The following is a 16,425-nucleotide window of genomic DNA, read 5'->3' as shown; positions in this document are numbered from 1 at the left end:
TCTTGCAATGGAGCAGTAAAAGTAGACAGCGCTCCCTCAGGACTGAAGGGGTAATGGCAGCAGTGATTAGTGAAGAAACCCAAAAGGAAAAGGAATTTCAGGCACCAAGACTTGGACTGTGAGGCTGAATCCCGCTTCATCCAGAGAAGTTCTGTACTTGTCTGTTACATATTTTGCACTTCCTTGTACATTTGTCTGAAGGAAAGTTTCCACTGCAGAAGGAAAAAAAAGTTTAAAAAATATTGCCTTTTATAAAACCATTAACATAGCCAAAACACATTTCCTCTTCAGCTACATTTTAGGTAAATAGAGTGTTACAAGCTACCCTGAAAAATCTACCGTTGATAGCATAGATCCCATGGGAAAATATCTCATGAATCTGAATTCAAGATGGCAAAAACACATCTCCCTCCTCACCAACAACCTCCCACTGGCTGAGCAACAAGGTGGGATGTGTTACTGCCTCCCTGTATACTCTAAACCCATTCCCTGGACAAAGGTGATCTCTAGCTTGGAATAAAGGAAACTCCCCCTACAGCCCAAAAGGAATCTCCAGCCCCTCCCTCCTCTCCTGAATCACCCCCTGCAGTGGCCACAAAGGCAGGATACTGTCCAATGGAAAAGGATGGCAAGGGCACACAAGGCACATTGATTCTCTGGGGCTCAGGAAATTCTTCCCACCAGAACCCTGACTAGACCAATAAATATTTTACACCAAAGAGGAAGCTACTGATGCACTTAGAATTGCTTTGAAGAGTTAGCTATGTATCATCCATACACCCTCTGGGGAAGAGCAGCGTTTACGGAGTTAGCCCTGGACCTAGATTAAGGCAGAGGAAAAAGACCTGTGGGGTGACCTTGTTCTCAGCCTCATGACTACAATATCCCAATCAGACACAGGTGAAAAATTATCATGGTGAGAGTTATCGCTTTGCTAACTACCTCATTTACTACACTGGTATTTCTCCTCTCTAACCTCTGCCTAACACAGCCACACTCTAGCAACTGCTTAGTCAGCATGAAGAGCCAAAAGTCCTTGTCCTGGTGCTAAATAATGAGTTGAATCAATTAAAAAAATATTAATTAATAATAGGTCTATCTTACCTGAAATCATACCAATCCAGAGCATAAGTAACCCACAGTACACTGCATGTTTCTTAGAATAAGTTCATTTAACTCAATCTTTACAACCAGCTACATCAACACCTCTGGTAATGACATATAAGTAATGAGCTAGTAATAGATAATGACCAATATCAGGGAATGACTTACAACATTCTGAATTCCTACCTAGAAGACATGAAAGAGCCTCGGTTGCATAAGACTGAATTGGGCTTGCTAAATTGTGTGTATTGTTGTAGGGAAGTAAGGCTCATACATTTCCTCATATGTTCTGGAACAAAGTTTGAAACCAAAGAGGTTTGGGGAACCCTCCTAATTATAAGGGACAATATCTTGAGCATTTCAGTTAATTAAAAGCTTGCTTCATGATTGCATTTGTAACACTAAAAGCTTTTATTCATTTATTTATTCAGCAAATAATAATGGCAGCGAAGTACCAGGCACGGTTTCTGGCCTCATTTCTAATCGCCCCACCCCTAATTCCACTTGCTAAATACACTGAGTTACTCACAGTTCCCAGAACATTCTGTGCTCTCTCCAGGCCTCTACTCATGGTGTTCCCTCTGCCTGGAATGTCCTTCCCCTTTCCCATAGAGTGTGCACGCACTCATGCATGCGTGCACACGCACACCATTCCCTTTGTCCAGCTTCTGGCACAAATATCTCATTCTCATTCACTCAACTCAAAGACCATCTCTTCCAGGAAGTCCTTGCCAAGCCCCGTTAGTAGTATGTGCTACCCTAGTTTGTGTCACTGCAGAATGGGGCCTGTTTGCATGGGCCTCTTCCAGCGAGCTCTGGAGAGCAGAAATGGTGGCACGGAGAAGCCGTTCTTTATAGTGGTTACACAAGCCCTGGAATTCTAATCCCAGGTCCTTCTCTTAATCGCTGCACAATTTAGGGCAATAACTTAATCTCTCTGGGCCTGAGTTTGCTCAGCTTTAAGTGGGGATAACAGCAGTGCCTATCTATCTCTTTGTGTTGTTAAAAGGATTGAACAATACATGTAAAATGCTTAATATGTGTTAATATAATGCTTAATGTTAATATTTATATATATATATATCTCATAGAGCTCAATAAATGATTTTTTTCTAAAAATCTCTCCTGTACAATGGTAGGGAAAATTTACTTGTGTATATACCCCCATTATACTGTAAAGGGGTCTTATGATGAAATAACTTATCTCTTTAAATATGTTCAAAGATAAAATTAAGGTGACAAAGTCCTATAGAAACAGGCAGAATCAAGTTAAAAGAAAAGCAAGTACTGAGAGAAGGTACTTGCAATGCAATTAACTGATAAAGGATCTGTTTTCAGAAAAAAATCAACAACAACAAAAATAAACAGAAACAAAAAAACTTCCTATGAATCAATAAGAAAGGCACAGACTACCTAGTAGAAAAACAGGCAAAGGATATTAATTATGAATAAGTGTTTTTTACAGAAGAGGAAATTTGAATGACCTAAATAACTATGCAATGGTGCTCAGGGAAATAGAAATCAAAATGAGATACCATTTGATACCCACTAGACAATGCCAGGTATAGCAGAAGATATGGGAAAACGGAAACGCTCCCAGAGTGCTGCTGGGGCTAAACAGGCATGGACACTTGGAGAGGATTTTGAAAAGGAAAGTGGAAGATGTGCAGTTCCACCCCTGGGTGCCTGCCCTACAGCAGCTCATGCTCATGCGAACAAGGAGACACGTCCCAAGATGCTCACTACAGAATGATTCGTAACACAACTCAACTGCCCGTCGGTTAGATGTAGATGCAGCCAAACAAAACAAAACAAAATCTCAAAAACAGTGTTGAAGGACACAAGCGAGTTATGAAGCATATTGATAAAATACAAATTATAGAACTCAAAAACAATGCCAAATGTTACTTAGGGACACACACACAGATGTAGTAAATGTGACATGGACATGACATGCCACCTTTAGGCTAGAGAAAGAAGGAAAAGAGAGGGGGTGGGGCTCTGACTCTCATTGGTCTGTTTTCTTTCTTTGAAAAATAGGGAGGACAGAAATTTGAAGCAAATATGGCATAAGGTGAAACCTGGATTGCAGATACATGGGTTACTAGAAAATTATTTTCTTTTATTTCTTTAAATATTCAATAATCAAAATTTTATTTTCAAATGAACTTAAAAATGAGAATAGGAATTAGACAATGTTTCCAGGTATATTTCAAAAAACTGGATATTCAGTGTCTATAGATAAAAACATACCTCAGAGACATTGTGGGTTCAGCTCTAGGCCAGTGCAATAAAGCGAGTATTGTAATAAAGGGAGTATTGTAATAAAGCGAGTTGTAATCTTTTTGCTGGTGGTGGATCTTGCCTTCAATTTGTAAAAATTGGAACATAGCATTAAAGCACAACAAAGTGACACACAATAAAACAAGGTATGTCTGTAATCAATACCTTCAACGATTCGAGTAAATGGATGACTGGGTTAGTAGACTGATAGAGGCAGGGATGGACGGATGGGTAGATGGATGGATGGATGGGCTGACATTCAAATATAGACCGAGAGAGAAGGAAAAAAGTAGCATAGAGAAGTGAAAAGTTTTAATAAAGGCATATAAAATGAAGTGCTCAGGCTTTGGAGTCTGAAATCTCAGTTTTGCCATCCCCTGCCTGTTACCTCAGGCAGGGTCCCTGTGGGAACTGCACAACACCAGAGGGCGCCCTATTCATGGAACACAATGTGAATGGCAAGCCCTGGAGTTATGCAATGCCCCAGCCCTGATAGGCCTAAACCTCTTTGAGTCCTCATTTCTTTATCTGTGAAATGAGCCCAATCCTACCTGTGTCCCAGGGTCTTTAGGAAGTCTAAATAAAACAATGCACAAATGCTTAGCACAGAACCCAACACATAATGAGTGAGAATATGGTAATTATCCGGGTAGTCCTAGAAAAATGGACACTAAGCCTAACAGCTTAGAATAAGTTAATGTGCAACAGTAGCCCTAGAAGCTCTCTCCTTAGAATTTAAAAAATCATATACTTGCAGTAGAAAAGTAACATATGTACAGTCAGTGTGGTTGATCTTGATGACTAAGTTTTCCGGCAGGCACTGGAGAGTGTTAAAGCGGCGGCCTTCCCATTTGCAGTCCTGCGTGCACTGGAGAAGCTTACGGGAGTAGGGTTAGGCTGCGCTGCTGAGGGCCCAGGCTCCCTCTCTGCTGCCATTAGAGCAGACAGGCCTTCTGTGCCATTAGATGCAGGTGTCTCTTAGCTAAAGTAAGTGATGCAAGACTTGAACATAAATCTGATTTTATGTTAAGACTTTCCTCAAAGCATCTATAAAATGTTCATGGTGCATAACCTTAACACAGCAAGCTCAGCCTTGATGTGGTCTGGCCTGCAGGGAGAAGGGGGTGGGGAGTGGGCAGGAGGAGGCGGCAACACGGGGCAGCCAGAAGCTGTCTCTCTCCCGTTACGTTGTCATCATGCAGAAACCGATTTCACAATTGAAGCTGCCTTACACATGTGCACTCACGCAGATGTAACAAAAGGTTTTCCTGAAGGGCCTCTCTTTTGGTCACCTACTTCTACATAACAAACCACCTCAAAACTTAGTGGCTTAAAATAACAAGAATTGGCTCCTGATTCTGCACTTTGCTGGGTGGCCCCGCTGCTTTCTAGTGGGCTCGCTCATCCAACTGCATTCAGCTCGGGGCTCACGCGTCTGGGCTCAAGGCCAGAGGCTGGCTGCTGCGTGGCCCCGGTCCTCCTCCGCACCTCATCCTCTGGTCAGCAAGGGCAGCTGCTTCACCTGGCGGTCTTACGGGAAGGACCCAAGAGGACAGAAGTGGCAGGTTCACCTGGTCACCTTAAGGCACGAACCCGAGGGGTGGGACGCGGGAGCTGCAAGGCCTCCAGAGGCCACGCTGGGACTTGCACAGTGTCACTTTCACCACATTCTGTTGGTCAGTGCAAGTCAAAAAGCCATCGGATTCAAGAAAAGGAGAAAGGGACTGCACCCCTTGATGGGATAAGTAGCAAAGTCCTACTGCAAAGGGGTCTTGGCAGGGGCCATTGCAACGGTCACAGAGAGCAGAACTCTTCAAAGGCCCTTCGACATGAGTCATGGACGGGGCTGGGGACTGGATATGATTCAGGTCTTGAAAATAAAAGTCCATGGTTAAAAAGAAGAGTTTGACAACCTCTCCATTAAAGCCAAATGGTCAGAAAATATTGTGATATTTTAGAATGAGGAGCATTTTTTTTTTCTCCTGAAGAGAAGTTTTCCTGGTGAGAGCAACGGTGCTCCTGAGTTAGCACGATTTCTCCTCCCCTGAGCAAACAGTGAAAGTCACATCAATGTGGCCAATGAAGAGCGTGAACAAGTGACCAGGGGACGGGGAGGAGTTGGTCCTCGCTGGAGCAGGTATCTGAGACTTGTCCTCCCCGGGCAGTGACGACAGAGCGTGTGATGCTCGTGCGGAGACAGGCAGGCTGTCCTGGGTAAAGGGGTGGAGCACCATGAGGCTGAGACCGTTGGGGAGTGGCGGGGAGGCACTGAAGGAAGCAAAAGCAGGAAGGAGGGACAAAAGGCTGAAAAGTGACCCTCTAGAACTCCTCTTTTCCTCTTTTGGAAAGAGAGCAGAAAAAATAAGAAGGGGGCTTTGTCAAAATGCAAAGTCACGTTGATATAGTAATTGGACACTAAGTAAATGAGGAATCTCCAGTGACCCCTTGGAAGGAGAGGACAAAGGAGAAAAGAAGTAAACAGAGTGAGACTGAGCTTCAGATAATCACCAAGCCATCCCCCTCTGAGAAACACTTTTCAGCCTCCTCTGTGCAGGCAGGTGGACACAGAGTCACGCTTATCTATGTGGGTTTATAATTGGTTTCATTTTCTTCCACAGTAAAATGGGTTGATAGTGCATCCATATTGTGACAACATTCCCTAGCAAATGTCCTAATTAGGATCCCTAACTAGCTTTCCATTATTTAAAAACTGTCCAAATCTGGGAAGACCCCAAAGACCATCTGGAACCTGGACTTATGCCCAGGCAGCAAGGAATTGTCCTTCATTAGACCTCTCTATACCCCACCTATTTGTGAGAGAAAAAGGGTGCTGGAGAGTTACGTGGTGAATCCACTGGAAAATAGCATTCCCTGCTCAGACATTTGGTTTTATGATTTTATCTTCCTTGTAATTGACCATGTTCATAAAACTTCAAAGGAGATTTTTCTGGTGCTTTGGCTATTTAAAATTAACTGGGACATGCATTTATTTAAGTATGCAGTGATGTCTGCATACATAAGCAGAACACTCATCCGAGAAACAGCAGAAAGTGTTGCTGTTCTTTATTTTATCTTTAAACTATTTGAGTTTGAAAAGGAGGCTTTTAAAAAATCAAGAATAACTTCAAAATCCAGAGGGAGGAATTGCCAATAAAGTAACGCCACTCACGTTGATTTATCATTGTATTTCTGCAACCATCGCTTGCTTCAGTAGCTTGTCGCTGTAGTGTGGGGTGTTGGGGGGGGGGCGTGTGGGTAGTCATCTGGATATCATGTGGCATATAAATCTGATATGGATTTTAAAACACGATCATAAAGCTCCCCCAAGTGGATATCTTTAAAACCACACCAAGAAACTAGCCACTGTATCTGGGAAGGCAGTCAAGACAGAGGCCTCATATACACTTTTTATTTTTTACTTTTTTATTGAGTATATTGGGGTGACATTGGTTAATAAAATTATATAGGTTTCAGCTGTACAACTCTATAACATCATCTGCATATTGTGCTGTGTGTTCACCACCCCAAGTCAAGTCTCCGTCCATCACCCGAATATGCTTTTGATGGACAGCGGTGACCTGGCTTATCCATCATTTTGTACGTATTTTAATAAGATCGGCATCGTGGGAAAAGAACTCTATAAATGTTAAAACACAGCCTACAAACACACTCTCGTGGCTTCCTGGGAACTTCGCTGGGCGCAGAGGCTGCCTGTGGCTCTGCTAGACCTCACCCGGGTCCCTAGGACCCAAGGATGCGGTGATTTACAGCTGCTCGGGGACGGGTGATCCTCTTGTGGCCCTTCTGGAAAAGCTCCCTGGCCCATTTAATTGTGTTCCTTACTCCACTATCTGGGCTGATTATACTGAATTACTTGGCACCCCTGTTAAGCCTGTCACTTAGATTCTAGAACAAATTAAGTTTGTTGAAGGCTGTGCTCTTTCTCTCTATTAAAATATTCATATCTACTCTAACAACTTGATAAAAACTGGCTAAAAGCCTTGCTGGTATCCCCAACAGGGAGTGCCATTTTTAATGAACCCGCCAGCATCATAAATAAAAAATAACTGGTCTTAATAAAGAATTGATAGAGCAGCTCGGGCCCCAGACAGGTGTCAATGGGGAAGCTACACACAGCCTTGGGAGCCTCAGTGCAACAAATGAGTCTCCCAGAGCCGGAGGCGCCCGTCCGACCAGCAAACTCCAAACAAAGGCAGAACCAATGGCCTTAATGAATAACTCTCCACAAAAGAGTTGAATCCAGTGGGTCCCAATGGGGATGGATGGTAGAGAGTGTATAAGAAAGCAGGGGGAGGAGGAAAGGGCGGGCAGCGATACTAGTAACAGCTAACATTTTTTGTGCATTTAACATACACCAAGCAATATCTTCCCAGAACCCTGCTGAATGGACAGTACAGTCCCCTCCTCACAAATGAAAACAAATGGAGTTTGTATAAGGAGACCGAGGTCTGAATTCCAACCTAGTTGTGACGCTACACCTCAGTCCTAACTGCTTTAGAAACAATGCTTACGACTCTTAACTCGTTTGGTTTTTTTTTTTAGTGAAAAGTGGGACCTGAAGCCAGCACACAGGGCATCACTTGCTCGCGGGGCCAAGGCGCTGAGCACTCTGGCTGGGATCCTGGCCTCCTTCCTCCAAGGCCAGCAGGCTGCTCGCTGCAACCCCCCGCAAAGAGCACAGAGCACAGGACTTAGAATCCTAAGCTCCAGAAAATAAATCTAAAAATGTACGTGCAAGGCCGTAGGAACCAAGGCAGGACTGCAGCCCTGGCTGTCCTTTAGCGACTGCATTATACACTAAACCAGTTATCTCATCTCTCCGAGCCCGCAAATTGATCCGTTAAATAAGGACAACAGCCTTTAACTATTCGCACCCAGCCTTGTTCCAAAAGATTTAAGGCAGCTAATAAAACCTGCTTCCCTGAGTGGTGGTCCGATTAAAATAGAATTTTAATAGCTACTTAGGACAACAGCCCTCGTTATGAGAGAATCTCCATGAAGTGCCCAGCACGGCACCTGGCTCAGGGTGGGCTGGCAGTAAACGTGTCCCTGCCCTTGCCCTGGCTCCTTCCCACGGCTCCTTCCCACGTCCTCCCAGCCCTTCCCAGTGCCTTCCCAGGGCTCCCACTCCGCAGCTGCCGCCCCCACACTCACATACAGCTCCCCGTGCGCGGCTGTACCTCTCTCTTCCCACACACAGCTCTTCATTCCTTTCAGGACTCAGCTTGGGGTGGAGGTGGGAGGGACGCAGGAGGAGGGAGACCAGGAAAAAGGAGCTGAAACAATCCTAGCTTCCCTCTCACTCCTCAGGTGCTTTCACAGGACAAGGGCTTAGTTCAACACAAGGCTATTGCAAGGATCCCCCTGCGGAAGAGGTCCACCTCGTTTAGTTCCAAGCCTCCTTCCCAAGTAGGAAAGGCAGGAGGGCAGAGGGAGGCCTGGCGTGAGGTAGCCCCGTGTGCGACACCCAACAGAAAACAGAAGGAGGGGCCTTGGAGTGGGGAGCGACACAGGTAGTCCAGATAAGCAAACCCTTTTTTTCTTTTTCAATCCTATGGTTTTCCTGTTTTGTTTAATTACAAGTTTTAGACAAGTATCATTTTCTAGAATATCTGCACTCCAGACTCCACAGCCAGGCTACATGTGTCCAAGCCAAGGTGGGCGGCCTCAGTATTCTCATCATAATACTGGGAAGGTGATAAGTCATATCTCGTAAGATGGCTGCGAGGACTGAATGAAATAATCCATGTAAAAGGCTTGGCATATAGTAAGTGTCCATCATATATAGTCTTCATTACAGGAGCTCAGCTAGACTGGTGCTAGTGTCAGAAGTTGCCTGCCAGTTCAAATGCCACTGTGGCTGAGGGAGAATATATAGGGTGGGGCAAAAGTTGGTTTACAGTTGTTTGCATGAGAAAATAATACACTCATCAATAATAACACAAGAATAAACTGTGTGTATTGCGTACTCACAATGTTAGCCCCGCTCTGCATTCTAAGGTGCAAATCACGAATTTACAATGAACTTTTGACAATTTGAGTTGTTACAAAAATAAAGAAATTACCATTCAACTCTTAATCAACTAGCTAAGTTAGAAAAAGATTGCTTTTTTTTTTAAATCAATGCAAAAATGTGGGGTCAGTTATCAAAGATGGTGTTGCAACATGCATTAGCCTTTTCTTCATCCAATGAGTCTAACGGGATCAGTGCGGGGGATGGGGGGGTTGTTTTGTTTTTTTTACTGCATGCCTCTCACAGCAGCAAGTCAACAGTTTCTTAGGTTCAGAGTGTGAGAGAACCTAACCATCCCCAGCCCCCACCCCAAGACCATATTCAAAGTCTAAGTGGCATCAGAGGTTTCATTCAGTAGCTAACACCTACTATATGACTAAAAGTTAGACACCTCTTTCAAGGGACTGCTGCAGTCAGAAAAAGAGCACTTCTTCCAACCCCCACCCAGGTCAGAACCTTCGCAGGGGTGAAGCCGAGAGGCCTAACCCTGGCCTTTTCTCAGGAGGCAAAGGGAAAGGCTGGGGTTCTTGTTGCCAAAATATCGCCCTCCTATGATCTCATCAATAGGTTTCGCCAAGTCTACAAAGTTCTCCAAACATTTCATAGGAAAGGATTCTAAAAATATGTACTCTACACTATAACACGGGTTCTTCCTAGATGGCGGGATTATTGGGTGATTTGGCTTTTCTACTTTTCTTTAATCTGTATTTTCTAGATTTTTACAAAGAGTGGGAAGGGTTAAGTCAAGGAACTTGTACAAAGGACCAATGGACAAATACAACAGGACGAGGAGAGGATTGAGTATGGAAGGTAGAGGGGGCAGATAGGTACAGGGGAGAGTAATGGAGGGAAAATGGGGACAATCATAATTGAACAAAAATAAAATAAGTTAATTTTGATTTTCAAAAGACCCTTTCTGGAATGATTAAATAATTTACATTTAGGAAGAATTACCTTAACAATGGAAGAAAGCAAACCACAATGAGGTATCACTCCACATTCATTAGGATAACTATCATTTTTTAAAGGGAAAATAACAAGTGTTGACAAGGACATGGAGAAATTGGAACCCTTCTACACTGCTGGTGGGAATGTAAAATGGCACGACCACTTTGGGAAGCAGTCCTGCAGTTCCTCAAGAAGTTTGATATGAAGTTGCCGTGTAACCCACAACTCCCCACCTAGGTATACATTTAAGAGAAAAGAAAGCATATAGCCACACAAAGATGTGTACACAAATGCTCACATGGCATTATTGATAATAGGCAAAAAGTAGAAACAACCCAAATGGCCGGCAGAGACACTGGTGGGCACCAAAGACGGGGTGTGATGTACGGCCAAGCGATCCACCTGAACACACTGGGAAAATCATCCCGGGGCCTTGGGGTTCCTCTCCTACACACACGTCCATGCATTTCACAATTAACTCATCAACGGCCCAGATTACTTCCCGTGGCTCACCACAACCTCTAGGAAAACACCAGAAGGAGAAAGACACAGCCAGGATCAGAAACTGGCTCCACCAGAACCACACCAAGGCTCACTTCGCCGTGATTTCCCAAACCTGGTTCTTCATCAGAATCACCCAGGGAGTTTGTCTGACCCTCTGCGTGTTCTGAAATACAGGCGCTGGGCCTCATACCCAGATACTGTGACTCCATAGCTCTGCAGATACCTAGGGATCCTGTGCCCTTCGGGCGCTTCCCCTGTGTTTCTGAGCATAAACCAGGCTCAGGAACATCTGGACCTAAAATATTATCTGAAGGAAATAAGAATAAACACATTTTTAATGTTTAAAAATCTTTGGCTTTCATGAAAAGAGACTATATGGCAACTGCTTACTAATGTTTTTTATAATCCCTGGTATTGCTGCAAAACAAATTCATAAAAGAATAAAAAAAATTCATGTCTCCACAACTTACCAATTTTCAGTTTTAGTGAGGTGTTCCAACCAATTCTTCTAAATTGTTCCTCAACCTCTACTTAAATATCACAAAATTTAAAAGCTGAAGGAGCCTTAGGTATTACTTCACCTCTCTCATCACAGACAAGAAGAAATGTCAGCTACAGAGAGGAACTCTCGCTCACCCAGTAAGCCAGCAGGATTAGGACCCAGCGTGTGATTCTGCTCGCCGTCAAACCCCCCTCTCTGCTACGTCATAGGGCATTTTGCAAGAACAGCTCATGGCGGGGAGGCGGGGCGGACGCGGGGGGGGGGGGGGGGGGGCGGACGGGGGCGCCGGTGCGGGGAGCAGGGTTTCAAGTGCAGTAAAATTAATCTCTGCAGCTATCAAGGAATGACATCAAAACTATAATTCAAACTGTGGAATTTTAGGCCCATTCTAACAAGAAGGAATCTGCAGGTCATAAGAACAAAATCGACCCAAAACAGGTAACTTAGTTCCATAAACTGAAAGGAAGCAACAAAAAGCGATGCTGGAGGATAGGAGCCATCTGAGAGATATACATATTCCTAGGCCCAAACCTTGCGTCCCTGTGAATTACGCAGGAGGTCGTTAGGGGGCATCGCGACAGCTGTTGCTGCCCCTGCAAAAGATGTCATCACACTCCCTGTCCAAGCTGACGGTGCCTTGCACACGCCCCTTCTAAGGCAGCAGTGCCACCACAAGCCACAGAATTTCTAAGGCAAGCCACCGAATTTCATTCGGAACTTGACTGGAACAGAACATTGCGGGGTTGGCTTTGAGGTTTGTCACAGGCACGATCAGCAACAAGCCCCGCCCAGCTCTGGCTGCTTCCCCCTGGCTGCGCCCACCAGCAACTCCTCTGCTTGTCTAACTGACCCTGCAACTAGGAAACCTCGTGCACCCCAGAGAGCGCTCACGTCAGGATACAGGGGGCAGTGGTGTTCCAATCCACGGGAGTAAGGACAGTTCACCTGCAGGAAGCGGGCAGAGTTTATACAGAAAAGTCACTCAAAGCCCTTCTTGGTTTAAGAGTGACATGTGGTACAAGAGAAGCACAAGGTTTCAATCCAAAGACTGAAGTCTGTGTGCCAGTTCTTTTTATTCACCTGAGAACTTGGTCAAGTCAGTTAACTGCTCTGGTTCTTATTTACTCCCCTGTAAAAAGGAAGGAACAGATGCTTCATTCTCCAGTTTCAGTTGAGCTCACATTTGTAAAAAACATGTAAACTTCGTTTAAACTCTATAGTCTGTGCATGAAAATTATTATTGTTACTGCGTTGTGTAGGGTTGAGGGAAGAGTGATAGTTACCCCCCAAAAAAGCCCATTAGATAATAACAATAGCTACTATTCGTTGAACTAATCAAGAGCTTTTCCAAATTCCGGAAATTTACTCCTCCCCAAATCCTATAATGAACGTATACTGCTATTCCATTCACAGAGGGTGGGAGAAAGAAATACAGAAACGTTCAGCCATTTGCAAAGAGCTCACAGCTAGTTAACGGCAGAGCTAGATTCCGAACTAAGGCAGTTCAACAAGTCCGCCTGACAAGCAGTCTTCTTTTAACTCCTCAAGTGGATGGACATCAAATGCAAAGCTTGAAATGACTAGTGGAGGCGGAGCTCTTTTTATATTTGGGTTTGGGGGAAGAGGGTGTCAGGACGGGACTGTTTCCTCCTGCAGTTTTAAATAGCTGCGTGAATCACTGCAAGAAGCTGTGTCCCAGCTTCTGTGTATCCTCTCCTCTCTATAATGTTGCTAACTCTTTCTGGGAAGCCCAGCTGCCTGGATCAGAGCCTTCTCATGTGCTCCAATGTTGCACTTTTATCCAATGTTAATGCTTTATCCAGATCTGCTCGATGGGAAGGAACAGGCCGCTTGTGTCTCAAACCATCCGAAGGAACAAGCAGCTTGTCTAGAATGAGACATACATACATGGTCTGTGCAAATCAGCTACAGAGTGGAGATTTTTGCATGAGGAAACAGGAAACACATCTTTGTTTTTTAATCCACAGAAATATCTTCTGAGATATTTGCTTTTTTGTCCAAGCAAGAAGCTCCAAGGGAAGAGTTGGCTTTCACGCTCCACCCCCTCCCAAAAATGTGATGTGTATGATGCAGCATCTGGGCCACAATGGACGCACGTGCTGACACAGTCGTGACCCCTCCCCGGCCTCCAGCTAGAGGGACAAGGGCGTTTATCCTTAGAGCCTCAGGAGAGCCTTGCAGCCCCGATTCAGAAAGATTCAGAAAAGCCTGGCACATCCCAAAGCCTCCGTCTTTCCCCAAAATCTCCTGACCATTGCCTCCTTACAGAGGACAGTGGCTTGCTGGAAGTCCCAACTCCACCCCTCAGCAAGGTCTTCCAGGCCTCTCTGAGTGGTGCTTCATGAGCCAGTCCCACCCATCTGCCTCTTGGGTCTTCCCGCCACCACGACCCAACAATTGTCTATCCTGGTCACTGCTGTACTGTCACAGTGCCCGGTGTAGGACACTAACACAATGATGGATCATCTGCTGTATCAGTGAATGCTTGTGTTTCCCTAAGTGAACCACGTTCTTTTTCATCTGCAGCTCTTGGTTCAAGCTACTCTCCCTGACAGAGTTCTTTCTTGGTGCTCTAATTTTCTCTTTTTACGAGAATCAGCTTTAGAGTTCTCCTCACTTGGGAAGTCATCTTTGACCCTCTCCCTGAACTAGATTAGGGGCACCAGTTACCAGAAAGATCCTGGCTGTGATGGAGAAGAAATGGCACTTGGTTTTGCTTTAACGAGCACATCTGAACTTACATTCCAAATGAGTGCTCCATCTTTCAGAGAAGTCATTTGGTCCATTTTAAGAGATCAGCTGGGTTTATGATGTTAGTGGCCCTTCTATAGGGCTAAGAAATACATTAAATTTCCCAGAATGCCATACTATTGAAGGAGGCATCACTTTTCCTGTTTTCCAGAATTCTGAATGAATCAAAAACTCAAGACTGGAAATGTATCTTGGAGGTTATCTCAACCCTTCCTTTTATAGATGGGGAAACTGAGGTCCAGGGCAAGTTGAGGTTATCCAAGAGCTCAAACAAGACATTGGTGGTACAGTTCAGACAAGCCTTCAGCTCATCTTTAAGTCAACCACACACTCATAACTAATTTTTTTATCTCACACTCAGGAGAAAAGGCCAGTAAATTCCTCCCAATACCTACTTGAAATCTCATTCCATGCTTTGTTTCATTGTTGTGTTGTTTTGTTTTTTTGCTTCACAAGTTAAAGAATAATGTTATGCTGGAGATGTAAAGCAAAGGTGGAATATTGTAAGAGCTCCAGATGGTTTCAAAATAAGACATATTATGCCAAGACCTGGGGCCACCTCCAGTGAACATAGGCTGAACTCCACGTTCCAGGGGAGCCAGTCATCGGTTCAAAGTTCCTTGAACATAACTCATTCACATATCATTATCTCAATTTTTGTCATATTTGATCACCACTTATTTTTTTTAATTGACTTTTAACACATTTTTCCATAACTTACTTTTTAAAATATAAATATCTAGTTTAAGCTCAGTCTAAGCAAAATAATCAATAATCTAAGAATTCATGGGTTTGCTATGCTATTATACTGTTTTCCTAGCACATTTAAGATGAACATATGACTATTCAAATAAAAACATTCATGTGCCACTTACAAGCACTCTATATACTACTACTGGCATGCATATAACATTATAGGAAACTGTGCTTTTACTCTAGAACAGTTGATTCCATCCAAAGTGGCACTGTTTCCTGGTATTCTCGATAGTTTCTATCCAGCCTTCTGTATGCACCTATTTTATCTGAAATGCCAGTCAATAGTAGCATATGCACATCCCAAACTAAGGCTTATCTTTACACTAAGAGCTTTCCTTACCAACCACTAGATCACTATGCCTTCCACACATTTGATGTCACTTTGTTTGAAGTGATCCTTTATACTAATGGTCTTCACTACTATTAACAAATAGCAAAAATAATTACCCTTTCACCTAGGAAAACACTGGTGACTACAACTTAATGGTCTGCCAGTGACGTACGGCTTTCCCCAGCACAGTAGATGCAAATGTGACACAGGACGGGGTAAGTTATTTCACACGAGCTGTCACTTGTCACACAAATTACATGAGCTCCCATTAGCTGTTTAATTCACAGATTTAAAAAAAAAATTTTTTTAATTCCACTCACAATACCTGTATCATTCCCGGATCTCCTGGGAAGGCAGAACAAGCCCACAAAACCACTGAAGAATAAAGGCTGTGGGACCACCCCATTTTCTGTCTGTATGAAAATTCTGCTGCGACTGGTGGAAATCACATTGGTCAGAGTCACCCAAGGATTCAGGAGTCTTCAGAGGAGGAAAGGCTAATCCGAGATGATGAGAGAAGCCCAGATCCGGATGCCCCCTCAGCGAGCGGGCCGAGTGGGTGAGGGGCCTGCGCGCCCGGGCAAGGTGAGGCTGGCGGGTGCTAAGGTCGGCTGCTTTACACCATCAATCTTGCCTGGACAGAGCCTCAGAACGGTGCCTTCCACACACATTCCTGAGGAGCGGTGGCTGGGGACGGAAAGCTGAGGAGCCCGTGTTGCCAGGGGCCGTGTGGCCTGAGGCTGCAGCTGTTTGGACAGCTTTAGCCCGGAGCTCTTGGCAGCATTTTAGGAAACTAGCTGATGATGCCTTTGCAAACTGGCCTGGTTTTGCTCACAGCTAGTAGTGTTGGGATATTTTGCTTTTTCCCTAATAATAGCAACCCATATTGACTCAGTACTTAGCATGTACCAGGCGCTGTTCTAAGCAGTTTCCATGTAACAGTGCATGCAGCATCATAGAAGGTTTAACATGGAAGGAGTCTGAGCTATTGCTGAGGAAGGAAGTCTGAACCTGTGTCAGGAGAAATGAGTACTTTGCCACCTACTAGCTGCGAGACCTTGAGCGAGCCTGCTTCTCCCGGGCCTCAGTTTTCTCATCCGGCAAGAGAGTGAGAGAGCAGAGATGATGAATAGATTTTTATGTGAAGGCCAACTCTGCGCCAGCTGAGCTGTCTAGGACACTATGTTGAGT

The sequence above is a fragment of the Pteronotus mesoamericanus genome, unplaced genomic scaffold, assembly GCF_021234165.1.
Source record: "Pteronotus mesoamericanus isolate MK-2021 breed Mesoamerican mustached bat unplaced genomic scaffold, CSHL_Meso_final contig_90, whole genome shotgun sequence".
Lineage (NCBI taxonomy): Eukaryota > Metazoa > Chordata > Mammalia > Chiroptera > Mormoopidae > Pteronotus > Pteronotus mesoamericanus.
The sequence above is the reverse complement of the archived record's forward strand: the minus strand, read 5'-3'. Positions refer to the sequence as shown.